Here is a 17,140-nt window from a genome sequence, read left to right on the forward strand (position 1 = left end):
CAAATAATTAAATCTTTCAGCAATTTAACAAATTAATTTTTCAAATATAAATAATGTCCCATACTTAGTCATTCATACTAGTCCGATGAAGGAAGGACTTGTACGAACATAATAATGGTCACAAAAATTTCAGTGCCTGATCCTTGAAAAAGAATTGATATTGCAATATTTTCTTCCTTTTGTAAGAGAAAGGGCATGTTAAATACAACGCGACAGATGAAAAAGAACCGATACAAAGCCTTTCAAAATGTGAATCAGCTCAAGCATGTGCTAAAAGAGGCAATCAATTGCATTTTTCCTGTACTTGGTAGATATAAATAACGAGTCACTGTAGTACAAATATAAAGCTATTCTCATGAAAAGGAATGATAAATGTACTCAATGAGAGAAATATACGTTTGTATGTGTAAGTTGTTATAGTCCGTCTGACGAAGAGAATTCACTCATGGTTCCATTCGTCGCAGTTGTGCTGTCAGCAACTGATCCGTTTTTAACTGCATGGCACAATGTATTTGACTGGGAAAATTTTGACACCACTTGGCAGTGTCTCTAACTAATGTCACGGCAAAATAAGCTAACTAAAGAGGACAGTCACATGACTATCGGGTGTATATCTCGTTGAACAGACGAAACATTGTGACTTTGGTACTGCGTGCACACACATATTTATAAATACGCGCAAGTACGAAACACCCTACAAGGTGAGGATATTGCGATGTTTGTATGAAGTAGTTGAATTTTTATTTTCATATATAACATATAAACATGTACATCTTTTAGAAATTGTCAATTTATAAAATTTTGCTGATTTTAAATTAACATAAACATTTACTTACACGAAAGAAAATTTCCAGAGAACTTTCATCTAATTCTTCCAAATCTTTCCCTTAAAACTGTATTAAAACCATTGGTCTCTTTCCATCACTTTGGTATAAACCCGACGGCTCCAGAACTGAGGGGATATTAATCCGAGCCAGGGCCCGCTTAATGATTGGGTTTAGCTTGGTGTGACGAGAGAAGCATGTAGGCTGCAAGATAGACCGTGAAGGCTTGTGGGGTCGAGGGGCCTACCACAGCGACATCTCAGTCCCCTACAAACGTCAATTCCCACTCTGAGTGCGATGGAGATGCGGAGTTCAACTTGAGAGAAATCCACTCTAAGAGGGCCTACGTCATAGAAGAACTCCGACTTTATCCGTCCGTAATCCTTCCGGCCTATCGTATATAAGATAAGGTCTTTAGATGATTTCTTCTCTAACCGTTTGGCAGATGACATAGCTGCCAAACGGCTTATGAGTCTGTTATTAATTGCCTTAATAGCCATATAGTTCGTATCTCTCTTTTGTATTTTTTATGCTATTTCTTATTTTGGATAGGGTGGTCTGTGTCTTTTTCTTTCTTTTTCTTCAAGAACGTCGACCACCCCTCCTCTTTTTCATTGTCTTCACATTCTTCTGCTGTTGTTGTAGGTGCCGCTTCCACTATCTCAGCATTATTTTCTTTGTCTTTCTGTACTTTTTCCTCCTCGGCTTGCATTCAGACCTTATATGGCCCTTCAATCCACATTTAAAGCACATTGGCTTCTTGCCTTCGACGAATACGATTAGTCTCTCTTCGCCGAATCAACAAGTTTAAGCATTGACCTTTCCAGTTTCCTTCCTCCACCACAGAGGCTTGGATGATGGATATTTCATCCTCCTGATCCATAATTATTGCTGCTACGAGCCAGGTAGCATCTACTTCTGGAGGGATGTTAGTTATTTTTATTTTAGATGTTCTTCTTCCCATATATATGGGAAGAAGCACCACCTCCTCCGTTCTCAAAGTTTCAGAGGAGTGCCGCTTGGCCACCTCTTCTGATATGAATCTTACTTCCACCGTACCAAATCTTTTACCTCTCGTCATGAAAGTGATATCTGACCATATCAGTTCGGTTTTAAACATTTTCCCACAGTTTTCTCTTCCATTTTATCGATCTTCTTTTTTGCCACATTATACGTTTTATAAATGATTCTCTTCTTGGTCACTTGTTTCATGGTTTCTGTCGGAGGGGCCACTTGAATCTCCGTCCCCTCCTTTTTAAGCATTGGCATACACTTCCTTAGATTCTCAATTTCAATATTTATTTTGCTTTCCTTCCTCCCGGCTACTTCAGCAAAGTTCAGTTTTTTTGGGTGCTACTTTTTGAATTTTTTCTTCTTCACCTGTTACAAACACAGGCATATCCAATACTGTTGAAAAACAGTTTCGGCACAACGCCGGACACAAAAATAATTTGGTTTACACAGTTCAACAATAATAATTCCCCCGCAAGCATATTTAAAAATATTCTGAAGTTAACAATGGATCTATTTGGAAATATTGAAAATTAAACTGTTGAAAACATGAATAGAAGCCTCGTATGAGTAAATAATGTCCTTGAGCATTTATGGTAGAATAATAACCGAATAGTTTCAAGCCAGATATCACAAATTTCTTCATTTGTTGCTTGGCCATAATTCACATCAGAGCTAATTTCATTTACTTGTATCTCATCTTCTTCTTCAATTTTGTCATTATGTGCATCTGGCACATTTACCTCAAGGCCAGACAAAACATCCTGTAAGCGAGAGTTTAAGAGGCTAGGTTCTACAGTCTGTCCATGAGGAGCAATTCCACAACATTCAAAGGCATGCTTTATAGTTTCTTTATTTAAAGTGGCAACGGCTTGGGTCACAAAGTTCACTATCACTTGATAAGAAGGTCTTTTGCAATAACCTTTATTTGTAAACTCCTTTTTGTCATTTGAAAACCAATTCTCCCATTCAGTACGAAGGGCTTTCTTGAAAGGACCAATAATTGATACATCTAACGGCTGCAAGTAAGATGTTGTTTTAGGAGGTATAAGTTTGAGAATTGTATTCCTACGTTTGAACACTTCTGTTTTCTTGTGCACTGAGCATTCACACTGAATTTTGAGCATGGAATAGTTGTGCTGTTCTCTGCCCAAACACTTTGTCAGCCCACAGCTACATGAGTTCATATGTGATTGATCCCTTGTTGGAGACTGTTAAGTAAATATTCTTTAGGACCTTGATTTTAAGCACGTTTTTTCAATCCTTTAAGGATAATCATTGTTTTCAACACCTTTCCTGCAGCATTAACACACAACACAGCAGTAAAACAAGCTTTGGTAGCACCACGGTGGCTAACATCTACATTTGTATTGCCAACAAAGTCTATGGTTGTTGAACTCAACATGTCAACGTATACAGGTGTTTCATCCATATTATAAATCTGGTCAGCATCCTTATCTGCTGTTAATACTGGAATGCTATCTTGATGGTCACTGGCGATTTGTGCCTTTTCTCCGAGTGTTTTATTGTCTGCTTGACCAACATGTGTAATCTTTCTCACAGTCAGTTTATTCCGTTTCATGAAATTGAAAATCCATTTATCAGAACATCTAAAGCTGTTCATTTCAATTCCGAACCTTTTTACCAATTCAAAAGTATATTCCCGTAAACGGCGATAATTTGCAATTATATTGTTTGCACGTTGAACAACAATCCATTGCAAGAGTTCAATCTCTAGATCTCTATGTGCTGGTCTTATACCTCCAACAATTGATCTGCGCCTCTTGTCTGACATATTGATTAACTCAGTTACTTTTGTACACCATTCTCTCAATTGTCTTCTATCGATACCAAAGTCTCTTGACGCAGCAGATAAATTACCAGAATGTTCTTTTACTCGTTTAATAGCACTCAATTTTTCACTAATGGTATATGATTGTTGAACAAATTTTGATATATTTTCTTTCGACTCCATTATTGGGAATTAAGATCCTTTGAATTTATCTACAGACGTAGACCAAATGAACTTCTAAATAGAATGCAAACAATAATACTATGTTTCAACTTTTAACCACAAATAACCGCCCATCCAAATAAACGTCCGTGGGCGATCTAATGGATGGGCGGATTTTCGGAAAACCCCGGTATTGTGCAGACAGATTAACTTGGTAAACTTGCACTTTCTTTTACACTGATTTTTAATTTCTCCAAATGAACCATTGATCAGAACTACCAATGCAAAAATAATTAATGATTGTATTATAAAGGAAAAGAATACAACTTTTTAATGAGAGCCATGTATCTGGTGCGATCCAGCTAGTGCAGATACATTCGGTTTCAACTTGTTGACTTTTAGCCACAAGTCCCTTCGTTGTATCACATCCAATTCAATTCTTTTATGGGAAAGTAAAGTTCCAGTATGACTAAAACCAGATTCAACCAGGTACGAGGAAGGGAAGGCAAGCAAAAGTAATTTCAGATGTTTCCGCAGATTGGAGTAGGAATTCAATATACTTTGATGTTACCACAAACCTTTGCCATTACGGCAATATCACATTGTGGCGTCATTATCATTTTGTAATTCTATCAGTTCCTCCCGAACGTCGTCCTCACAATCGACTGCATCAACCTCAAATGGAGTGCTATACCAATTTGGAATATTCAGTGCAATAACATCTTCAAATCACTCCATCATGTCATCGTGCAATGATTGTAAATAGTTGCGATATGTAGTTAAATCCTCATCAACCAATTCATCTTTCAAAGAGTCAAGTTGTAGAAATTGATGGAATGTTAGCCTTATACAGCACCAATTTTTAAATGAAAAGGTAGTGGTAAATGATTTACAATCAATGAGAGTTTTTCTGTTTCCTTGCAATAACATATACGAATCATTTAATTTTGGAAATATATCACAAAGAAAAAAGATATCGCACCTTACAACCATCAATGAAGCGGATAGTGGAGTATCTTCATAGAAATATATGATTATATGAAATAGTTCAACAAAGCGTAAAATACAGTTTCCTTTTGACATCCACCACACTTCGGTATGATATAAGAGTTTAGTATAGTCCTCATCATTTCCCAGACAGAGTTGACGGAAAATTCGATCAGACAAAGGACTGGACTTCAATTTGTTCACAGTCTTGATAACTAACTGTAGCGCATCATTCAATCTACCATTCATATTGTTTGCCATTAAATGCTGCTGGTATGCCAAGCAATGAACAGTTAGTATCTGGTGGGAAATTTCACACTTTAGGAGAGATGAAAAACCTCTGTATCTTCCTATTATTGAAGGGGCCCCATCAGATGCACAGGCAAGAATATTACTGAGTGGGATATTATGTTCAAAAAGGATAGACTTGAGAGTGTGAAAAATAGTTGCGCCTTTTGAATCAATGTATTTGATATCTAGTAACTTAATTGATTTCTGGTGCAGCTGTACTGTACGAAAGCTGCTTATTAATTAGTTTTGAATATGTAATTTTTACTAAAAGAAAGCAATTAGTAAAGTCTATGCTGTCTACAAAGTTCTTACAAATTCTAATTTTCAAAATATTCTTTTTTTATCAAATGTTTTTCAAATTTCTTCTGTTATTGAAGATTTCAACTGCAGAAAATTAATGTAAGTTCACCTTGAGATAGAGTTTCCTCCTTGTCTTCTCTGCCTGCAGAAAGTATGCAGCACATCTGTGTGTAGTAGTTGTGGTGAGTAAATCTTAGCCAATCAATCAGTTAGCTTTCTTTTGGATGTAATCTAAAACCCTTGTATGTGTGTTTGTGTGTGTGTGTGAGTGAGAGTAAGAGAGAGAGAGAGAGAAAGAGCAGTACCATCTCAGATATGTAAGCAGTACTCTTCTGATACAGATCTGAACTTTGCTTAAGATCGAATTTTATTGCTCTAAAGAGAAAAGCTATTGTTGTGTTACAATGTGAAGATGCTTTGCTTCCTCTGACCTGGACATGTGAACAGCCAAGGTCCATTAGGCCTTGCCTAGGCCCACCAGATCAACTAGCCTCTCTCCTTCTCCTCATTCTTATCAGGTCATATTCCTCTTCACTGAAAATTTTGCACTAAGCATTTCACTAAATCACTCTTCTCCTGAGCACCCTCCTTGCTTATATTTTCTCTAAACTTCCAAAGTTAAAAAGAGTCTCCATGCATTTATTCAACCTGCTAGAAATAGCAACCAAATCTCCCTTAACTCTCACTCTGTCAAAGGTTACATCTGGCAATATGTAATGAAGTCTTATATACAGTATACCTAGCTAAAAGAAGGATGGTTATAGTTGGAACACCAACTGTAACCATCTTTCTGATTACAGGACTAATTGATCAAGGCTCACCTGGAGCTAAACATCAACAACAAGCCAACAAGGAACCTCTTTTGTTGCCTGACCTGCTAGAAAAAACAGTCAAATTTCCCCCAAATCACACTGAATCTTCAAAGAGGAAGAATACATTAAATAGTGTAACTCCATAAGACAATTTTTTTTGCAGCTCAAATGGCCAACAAGGCTGTTGTTCACAGATGCATGGAGTAGATAAAAAAAAATAAGGATACATTATTCCTATAAAAAAAGATTGGATAGTCACAGCTGGAATGATTTTGATCACATATTTGCTAACTCAGAGTTACTCTGGGTCTAAATAACAACAGTTACTTCACAGTCTAAGAAAGCCTGAAATGGTTATGGTCCAGGTTCTTCTTCCTTAGACCAAAGAATAAAATAAAAATAACCAGGAAACCAACCAATGAAAATCATTTTTGGTTAAGGATTGATGTGCCTATAGATTAGCTGTAATAGTAGTAGCAGCAATAATAACAACTCTTTTACGTCATTCATTATCTCCAATTACATAAGTAATATCCAACAGCTTTACAGTAGCAATAGTTGCTTTGTACCTGCAGCAGTTTTCCTCCAAGTAAAAGCTATCATCATTATAGTAAGATTGCTCAGATAGACCTAAACTTAAAATAGGCTATTTGTTAGGTTGGCTACAGTGGCTTAAAAATGTATACATACAAACACACATACGCACAGACACAGACACACACACACATATGCAGCATGGTTGTGTATTAAGCAGTTTGCTTTCCAACCACATGCTTCTTGGTTCCCATTCTAACGAAAGCCTTGTGAGTGGATTTGGTAGATGGAAACTGAAAGTAGCCTGTTGAGTGTGTGAATATATATATATATATATATATATATATGAATATGGATATCTCTGTGTGTACCCATATATGCATGTATCTCTGTCCTGTACCCATATATGCATGTATATATACATATATATGTAGGTATGTACATATATGTATTAATATATGCATATATTTATATATTATTTATATTATTATGATATATATATCCATATATATATATATATATATATCATCATCATCATATATATATATATATATATATATCATCATAAATCATCATCATCATCGTTTAATTCTACATATTCAAGAATATAAACACATTTTTAAGCACAACACACACGGAGTCAAAAAGAAACACTACCTTTCACTAGAACACCAGGGTCAGCACTGTTGTTCATGCAGTGCTCTCTCTCCCTAGCATGAAGCTTCCTATCTCAGACATGTGAGCATGTGCACAACAGCCAAACACTGTGTCACTGGAATTATGAAGTGCACAGTTCTATACAAGGATTTTTGTATTTTTTTCATGAACTAGGGGATGGCTACCAACATTAAGCTTAAAGGTTATGTAATGTACAAGTATAAAGAAAGAATTAAAGAAAAAAGGACTCATTATATTGAATGTTATCGATAATATTGAATGGAAATAGGGGATGCTGCAGTTCCACAGTACCTATACATGAGCCGCTACTATCTCTGGCTTAACAGTTTTAGTCAAACTGCCTAACCCATGCCAGCATGGAAAACAAATGTTAAATGATGATGATCACACACATGCATGCAAAAAACAAGATATCACTTTCAGAAAAGTGTGACAACAATACAATGTTAATATCACTTACACAACATAAATTACAGTGAGTGACTAATGACACTTAGCAAGCTAAAGAAGAAAGAACAGCTGAGAAATATCAGGATAGATAACTATTTTGACATTATGTGTCTCATTCAAGTGTGAGCATGCACACATGCACATACATATAGACACTATACTAACAGATGGAAAGTTTTGATATAAAATTATTAATGCTATTAATTTGACAACCCCATCTCTCCAGAAGTTGTCCAACGTAGTTAAAATCAGCTGACCTATCTCTAAACATGTCTGACATAATTTAGATTTTTTAAGAATTTAGAGTTTTATGAATAAAATTGTTTCTGTAGATTTTTAACCTTTTGCCTGTCCTGTATATCACATGTGATACACAGGAAATACTTTCCTGATGTCTCTGCACCATATATGATACATATTCACAATTTATTGATCATCAGAGTAACTGAGGACTTATGAAAGGAGATCTTTATATTACCTAGAACATATGAAATAAAGGTTAACTAAAAGTCTGAAAACAAGCATGGACATTTAAGACAAACTTATGAAAATGCTTTGGACAGGCAAAGGGTTAACAGGAGGAAATTGGGAATTTGAGATATCCATGGATTTGCTAAGTGTATTGGTTATTTAAGAGATACAAATTGGTTTTAACTTGGAAGGAAGAACAATGTTATAAGAAATTTACACAGATTTCTGATTTAGAAATCAATAATATAGATTTTTAATATAGGCACAAGGCCCTAAATTTTAAAGAGAGGATATAGGCAATTCAGTTCATTCAAATACTTGATTGTTACTTATTTAACTAACTCTAGAAGGATGAAACAAAGTTGATCTCAGCAGAAATTAAAAGGACATTTTTTTAATATATATTTTAATCAGAAGAAAAGGCAGTGTCCATGACCCTTTGCAGGGCCTCCAAAACTGATGGGAATGGAGAGGAAGGTATTCTCAAATTGAAGAACTGGCACAAATGCTGACTATGGTTTTAGAAAATGGTATTAAACTGGGTGATAGAATAAGTCTACATGAAAAAGTAACTAGAAAATGGCTAGAAATTAACTAATGTTAGCAATGCCTTTGACTGGAATGGTAAGATTGATGCAGATAATGCGCAAGTCAACCATCTGCAGAAAAAAAAAAGAGGGGCTTGAAAGGGAGCTATGATGATTGCATTATTCTGAATGCTTGCTACAGAATGAAGCCTGCTAAACGCATGCAATGATTGCATTATGGTGTTAAAGTAGATGATGTTTAAACACCTGTCATTCAAAGTTAAGCCTAACCAAATTTAGTAATGCACAATTTCACAAGGGAACTTCTATTTATTTGTTTAATATGTATAAAGTGGCACCCCCCAAAATTTCTTATCAAGCTCCTTACTGTCTTTAAAGTAGGAGAGTACATTTGAAATTCTAAATGTTATAACCTATAAGCTCTTAATAAACATAGGATAGCTATTAGAAAACATCATATGAATGTATCTGTTTTCTTTTTGGATAGTTACCTTCAAACATTTGAAATCCAGAAGAGGTGATAAGGGCTACCCTACAACAAAGAATGAGGGGGCAGCTCTACTGTCTAGAAAGAACACTCAAATTTCTTTCAAATCACACCATATCGTCTTCAAAAACAGGATGTACTGGAGAATGCAGTCCTAGATATATAAGATGATATAAAAGATATATAAGATAGTTGGTCATATCTGGAATGCTTCCGATCATTGATCTGCTTGATCAAGGAACACCTGTTATTAAACAACAAAAGCAGCAGCACTAATTTTCAACCCTTAGCAGAGTTAAAATGTCCAGGTAGTTAATATATTTAGACTTTCACTGTATGGATCCAGAGTTCATAGGTTTCTATGTTAGTGTTAACCATTGTAGGTTAAAAATCATGCTGGAGCCCTGCTTGACACACTGCATCTTGTGCTTAGTTAATATCTAGTTTTTTTATGTTTATGTGTGTAGTTAGAAAATCAGTGTGTTGCTGGAAATTGCTCAAAGTGATAATGACCTGAAATTGTTGGTCTGGCACAAGACAAAACCCTATCCAGATGATGCTTAAAATCCTTAATACAGGCCATAATCAGGTTTCTAACTTCTTTAGGTAAAGAATTAAAGCCCTAGGATTCCCTAAAGAGAAGACTGTTTTGATATACAGTAATCCCTCGACTATCACGGGTGTTATGTTCCAGAACCCCCAGCGATAGGTGAAAATCCATGAAGTAGAAACAGTGTTGTACTGAATATTTTTTAAAACTATTTTTATAATTTGTATATATTTATTTTACTATAAATGCAAAACAACACTACAGAGGAATTGACGTAAGCTTAAATAATAAACCGCAATAGGTGGACTGCGAAAAGCAAAATGCGATATGGCGAGGGATTACTGTAATGCTTTTGTTGTTGTTCAATCCTAAGTCAACTTTAATTAAGCAGACTTACCATTTTTCAAGATGGTACAATTCAATTTTAGTGAGATTTGGCTGCTATTTCAGGCAGCTTGAGTGACCATGTAAAAGCTCTCTCATTTGCTTTTCAGCTAAGAGATTGCTTCCTTGTATTAATCCAGTTTTTGTTGTTCACATTTGGTAAACTACAAACCACACCATTTTTAGGAATGTCATGAAAGCAAATAAAGTACTATCAAATGTTATGACTTATAAAATAATATAATTTTATTGCAGAATTAGCAAATTATTTGATGTTATGGTACACCAAATTGTAGCTGCTTTATGCATATCTTGACCAACAGGTAGTTGTATAGTGCACTTTACCTCACTCTGACGTTTATATCATTCCTCTGCCATCATCATCAATTTAGCATTTACTTTTCCATGCTTGCATGGGTCTTGTAATTTTTTTGGTGGTTGTTACTTAAGATGAAAGGGTGAGATTTCACTGAGATTATTAGCTGGTTGAATAAATATCGAAGGTACCATCATGATGCAAAACAGTCACATTAGAAATGTTGTCAATGCTGCTAACTGCCATGCATGCACATAGATCCATTTGGCCAAAAAAAAAAAAAAAACTAAGTGGACGAATGTTAAATGCTACACCTGAAAGAAAGTTTCTTGAAAGAATTTGAGTGGAGATGGTCAAGGCCTTGGTGAATCATTTAGGCAAGGGAAAACTAAACTAGTTTTGAGCTCCAAGGTGGAGCCTTTTCTCAAAATGTCAAAATGTAAAAAAGTGTTGTTGAATTTTTTTTATTTTTTTTTAGAGGGGCTGGCAGACAGTCTTGGGCACACAACTGATGTACTGGCTAAACATCCCTTGTATAGGCTCTTGAGATCTGGTGATAGCATAGTAAAATGACACATATGAGCATTGTGGTGGTTGAGTATTTTAAAAGATATTGATTACAGTTCGTGAACAATTTGCTGTTCTACAGGACAAAATTATACTTAAGATTTGGGCATAACTACAGATGTATATCTCACCAACCTTGTTGCCTCATAACTTCCAGAGAAATGGATACTTTTTAACGTCATTTTCAACAAAGACCACTTAGATGCTGTAGATTCAGAGTATATAGGGATTTATGGGAAAGAATTTTTCTGAGGGGTGGGGAAAGGAGTTTCGGAAAATTCTCACGATCCAACTTTTCTCCCACATAACCTTCAGGAAAATGGTTATCTTTTCATGAAATTTTATACAAAAATACCTTTCAAAGAAATTTGTGGAGAAAATTTTTTCCAAGGGAGTGGGGAGAGGAGTTTCGGATTAGGAAGACCAATTAAGTTGGAACTACTACATTTTTTTTTATTTCACCACAGCCTTCGAAATTGTTGATATTTTCAGAGGAAAAAGTGTGTGATTTAATGGAGATTTGGCAGTTGTTTCTAGCACATCTCAGACAACCCTCCTCGCTTTATATGCTTTAAAAAAAAAAAAAATTGTAGAACCTGAGAAGGTCATTGCTGGCATTTATCCACAGTGATAAGTTGGCCAAAATCAATCCGGGTGGTATGATGAGAGGGTGGGGGAATTGTAAAAACAAAAAAAAAAAAATTCAAAACTTTTTTTTCATAAAAAGATATTCCCTCACCTATCATTTCGAATGGTGTGGTTAAATAAAAAATGGGGGAAAAATTATTATTTAAACGGAGTAGTTCCAACCTATTTGGTCTTCTTGATCCGAAACTCCTCTCCCCATTCCCTCGGAAAAAAAATTCCCCACAAATTTCTTTATAATCGTAATCTATACCGTTTGAAAGGTATTTTGTATGAAATTTCACTAACAGATAACCATTTTCCCTGAAAGTTATGAAGGGAAAAAAATCGGATCGTGTGAATTTTCTTCTCCTCACCCCCTCGGAAAAATTCTTTCCCCATAAATCTCTATATTCGCTGAATCTACAGCATCTAAGCGGTATTTGTTGTAAATGTCGTTAAAAACGTATCCATTTTTCTGGACGTTATGAGGCAAAAAAGTTGTGGGGGAGGGACTACACATCTAGTTATGCTAAGATTTGTCGTAAATACCTTGGTCAAGCACTGACGAATAATTTCTTTCATTTGTTTAGAATTATCATTGATATGACAAAATACCGTTCAAATTTGTCTTCCCTCGATGACGTTTACAAAAATGTTAAAACAATCTAATACAACCCCCCCCACACACACACACCGTCAACTAAACCATAAAATGTCATGACATGGTCGTTTGTTGTTGTTGGCACTCCGTCGCGGGTTCCAGTTGATCCAATCAACGGAACAGCCTGCTCGTGAAATTAACGTGCAAGTGGCTCAGCACTCCACAGACACGTGTACCCTTAACGTAGTTCTCGGGGATGTTCAGCGTGACAAGGCTGGCCCCTTCGAAATACAGGTACAGCAGAAATAGGAAGAAAGAATGAGAGAAATGTGTGGTGAAAGAGTTGTCGCTCAATAAACACTCACAACGCCCGGTCTGGAAATCGAAACCGTGATCCTATGACCGCGAGTCCGCTGCCCTAACCACTGGGCCATTGCGCCTCCACGAAATGGTCGTAGTACAGCGTCAATTAAAAGAGAGAGAGAAAATATCTTCCTCTTACACTAAAGCTTGAAAAAGTGAAACTGGTACGTTAAACTCGAATAACGTCTAGTCCTAGAAACACAGGCGTGAAAAAATGGCATAAAAAAAAACATTATGGGTCCAGAAGAATGTTCTCGATCAGAACTGAGCCGGCTCACAAAGCAAAACACGTCTTTTAACAGTGTCAAGCGGTTATTCTTTATACATTTTCTTGTAATTAAAGGCTAAAATTTTGTTAGGCCGTATTATAAACAACAGGAAGTTAGCCCCTTTCACTTTTCCTCTTCCTCCCCTTCATCCCACTTCAACGGTCTCAAAAAATGGGTCGGTGGTGATTAATTTCTGTAGATCATTATGAAAATGCACTTTAATTATAGTAATTAACAGTAAAATATTTTTGCATAAAACAAAACTATTAGAAATAAAAATCTATAATCGAAACAATGCTAATATTTTAGTAAACAATTGATGGCAATTAATAATAAACAAAAAGCTGATAGCTAACGCCAGTGAATAATAGATTTTAGAATAAGGTTAAATATATGTCAATTTCTATCAGTCCTTAGCTTTGCGCAGAGGCGGTACCATGGCCAATGAGGTAAATCCGAGGCGTGGTTATTGCTAGTTGAAAACTATTCCCAATACCCCGCGTATAGCATCCTTCGAGGTGCTGTGCGCAATTTTTGCGCACCTCTAAGGAGGTGTAGAAGTCAATATAATAACAGATTGTATTTTAGCTAGGAAGTCTCAGAGATGACAATTCAGGTAAATCTGTAACGAAGTTGTCGTTTGTTTTAGAATTTGTTTACTTGTGTCCCTACTAATTTACGCATGGCCGGTTATGCAGTATAACAGAATTGGCTGTTATATCTAGCACATCGAATAACCATACTAAAGGCCTCTCGATTGTAAAAAGTGGAGTGTCATTATTTATTACAATCCGGTGGATCAGTACAATACAGATAAATGCATTTCATTAGCTGGTAACACAACCGCATTTTAATTTCGACTTCCAGATTATTGGAATACTGATTAATTTGCGTAGATGAAAAGGGTTATACGTCATCTGAAGTGATTTCTGGAACTATGCCAACGTATGCAATCATCATTACTATTATGGATGTTGTGAAGCGAAGTGATGGTTCCGAACAGAAGTACACCGGTGCATACGTCCGCAGGAGAAATGCTTTTTAATCTTCATCGGGATTTGAATACGGCGTAAGGCTAAATAACGTAAGGCATATTGTTCGAAGCCTTATCAGTTCCATCATTCACTGCTGGCTTTCTGGACGTGGGTATACTTTACTATAGCGACTGGAAAACAAACGTTTTAAAATGGAAAATAAATCACCTGATTCATTTGCGTCTGTGCGAAAACATGTCTTTTATCAAATGTTCGTCATTTATTAAAAGTGTTTCAACCATGACTAGGAATTCAAATGTAACCATCTAGTCTTTTGTAAGAGTCTTTCAACAGTGACCTTTCCATCTTTTTTTTTTTATTTTTAAGCCAAATAGGACTAATATTAACGACGAAATATATGTATTGAAGATAAATGAAGCTGTTATTTCTAGCATGTTGAACAGCAAGAGTACATAAACATTAACACACATAAGTTTACCATTTGAAATTGTTTTTAGCTCCAGGTCGGTTCTGATCCAGCAACCTCATGATCCAAATACACGACTACACTATCCAATGCGGGAGATTTTGACTATTTTCTGAATTATCACAATTGGAACGTAAAAAACATAAATGTAAAAATGTGGAACTCGCTTTACTAAATAATTTATTACTATTAAAGAACATATTCATGCGAAGAAAATGTTTCGGAAAATGAATATATTATTTAATATTATTAACGATAAATCATTCTTTAAAACAGTTAAATAATGAAATAGATTACCCTTCTTTCCAGGTACGTAGAAGTAACTGAAAACGAAAAGAAAGTGTGACGCCGAGATTGTATAAAATTAGGCATGGGTATCCCAAAGTGAGCGAAACGAATTTGTAAATACTTGGAAGTAGTTTTATTAAGCGTCAGTTTAATAAATTTATATCTCCCTATCTGTCTGACTGTCTGTTTATCTATCTGTCTATTTATCTATCTATAAGCCTATCTACCTACCTATATTCTATTTATCCATCTCCATTGTCATGGAACCTCACCCCAAAAAACAAAAACAATGTTCTCTTCTAAACACTCCTCCCCCCCAAAAAAACATCTGTTTTATATAAATGAACAAGCTGTTAGTACATTCACAACATCTTATTTGATAAGTTCGAGAAAAGAACGAAAGCGCTAATAATAATGAAGAAATAAAAAGATTTTTTTCTAAAATTCTAACGACCTTTCTTCTCAATATTCAATTTTTGTACATCACACCTACCACACACACACACACTCTCTCTCTCTCTCTCTCTCTCTCTCTCTATATATATATATATATATATATATATACACACGTATAGGTGTAAGTATGTACATATACGTATGTATATATACATATATATTATTTATATTATATGTATGTGTGTTTGTAGCTGTTTGGTTGAGAAGCCTGCATCTCAAACGTGGTCTTAGATTTAATCCCACTGCGCGGCACATTGTGCAAGTGTCTTTTGATATGTGTATTAGTGTATGTGTGTGTCTATCTGTATGTCTAGCTGCCGTTTGACAACCGGTACTAGTTTGTTTACGTCCCAGTCCCGCAGAAGAGATCGGACTTAGCAGATCCTATCAAACCGTCCAACCCAGCCCTGAAAACACACACAATGTAGGGAGGGAGCCTGTTTCCCTTCTCAGCAAGTTAGAAAAATGCTCTCACGTGGTTAAGAGTTGTTTTGACTCTTATTTCTAGCAATGTTGGTGCTTACTAGCACCCCTGTCTCTTTAGTGACAGCTGTACTTGTATATTGGTTCTAAATTGCGAATAGCCACCTAAATAATTTATAATTCTCACTAAATCATTTTCGAAATTAGTCGATGTTTCCTATCAAGCATGACAAAATGAAACTGGTTTTTTTAATCGTCGGTGATGGAGTAATGGGTTACTAATGAAAATTGATTGACTCCATCTACTTGTCGTAGGGGTAGGAGCCTGTCTCTCTTATCAGCTCTCGCGTGACTATAAGCTGTTTTGACTCTTATTTCTAACACTGCAGGTGGTAACTAGCACCTTCTGTCCCTATAGTGACAATTGTGCTTATTGCCTATATATATATAAAATATATTTACCAACTAAACGTGGGGGGTATCCTATAGAGGACGGTGTTACTGTTGTTTTTAGCCCAATGAAGACATCTTCCGCCAATGACACACAGTTTGTGTCCGATTAGTATTAGTATATATATATGTAGTGGATCTTGCGTGCATGAAGTGGATTCGATCCACCATAGCCAAATTTAAATTAACGCTGCAACAGAACTTTTCCCACGGTGGAACAATGGTTTTTCTGCTACAGCAGTTTTACATTTTCCAGATGCTTTTAGCTCGGCCGAAATAATGTCTTCACCACTTGACCCTTTCTAACCTCTTCTACTTCACCAAAAGCTAGAATTAAGATAATAAGACCACCAACTAAATCTATTGTTCTCAATGATATGTCTATCCTTCTGGATAGTTATAAAAATAATAAACCCCAAGCAAAAAGAATCCAGTCACCAGTCGGTGACGACTCAACGAGTCCAGTCATATGTTGACGGCTCATTGAGAACGAAGTCTGGCTAACCAGCTAGAACCTTGGTCAGAGGGAGAAATGAAATTTACTGTCAGCAACTGTGAGACAATGTCCCACACCCTACAACTCTCGCTAGCTCTAATTCTGTTTTCTTACAACAGAAGACACGCATACACACATATATGTGCCCGCGTAATTTCAATGCATTCTCTTTTTTTTTATTATTATTATTAAATTTAGTGTTACATTGAGTACTTTTCTTTGATACTTGTCACTTTTATGTTTTAATATTTAGTGTATAAAACCTATGCACAGCCACTAAAGAAATCTATTACATGAATTGATGAATAACCATAAAGTGAAAAGCAATATCAGTGATTGTATACCTATCACTTTTATGTTTTAATAATTAGTGCCTTTTAGCTATCGAAATAGTGAGTTATAAAATTTTGAATTGGCAAAAGTGACGACGATACGCACTATTGAGAGGGAACCATTTAAACAGAGAACGACTGATACGACAGTTGCAGTAGATTTTCCGATTAAAAGGATATATTAATGTCTATTCTTTGATTGATATTGCA

At 35.7% G+C, this 17,140-nt stretch overlaps 1 non-coding gene across 1 annotated transcript; it reads left to right on the plus strand.

Moving 5' to 3' along the window:
• Positions 1-13,439: 13,439 nt before the first annotated feature.
• Positions 13,440-13,577, plus strand: LOC128247699 (U4 spliceosomal RNA). The gene has a single exon (XR_008264069.1). It is a non-coding gene; the product is annotated as a U4 spliceosomal RNA (small nuclear RNA).
• Positions 13,578-17,140: the final 3,563 nt, after the last annotated feature.

This window comes from Octopus bimaculoides, chromosome 4 (genome assembly GCF_001194135.2).
Source record: "Octopus bimaculoides isolate UCB-OBI-ISO-001 chromosome 4, ASM119413v2, whole genome shotgun sequence".
NCBI lineage: Eukaryota > Metazoa > Mollusca > Cephalopoda > Octopoda > Octopodidae > Octopus > Octopus bimaculoides.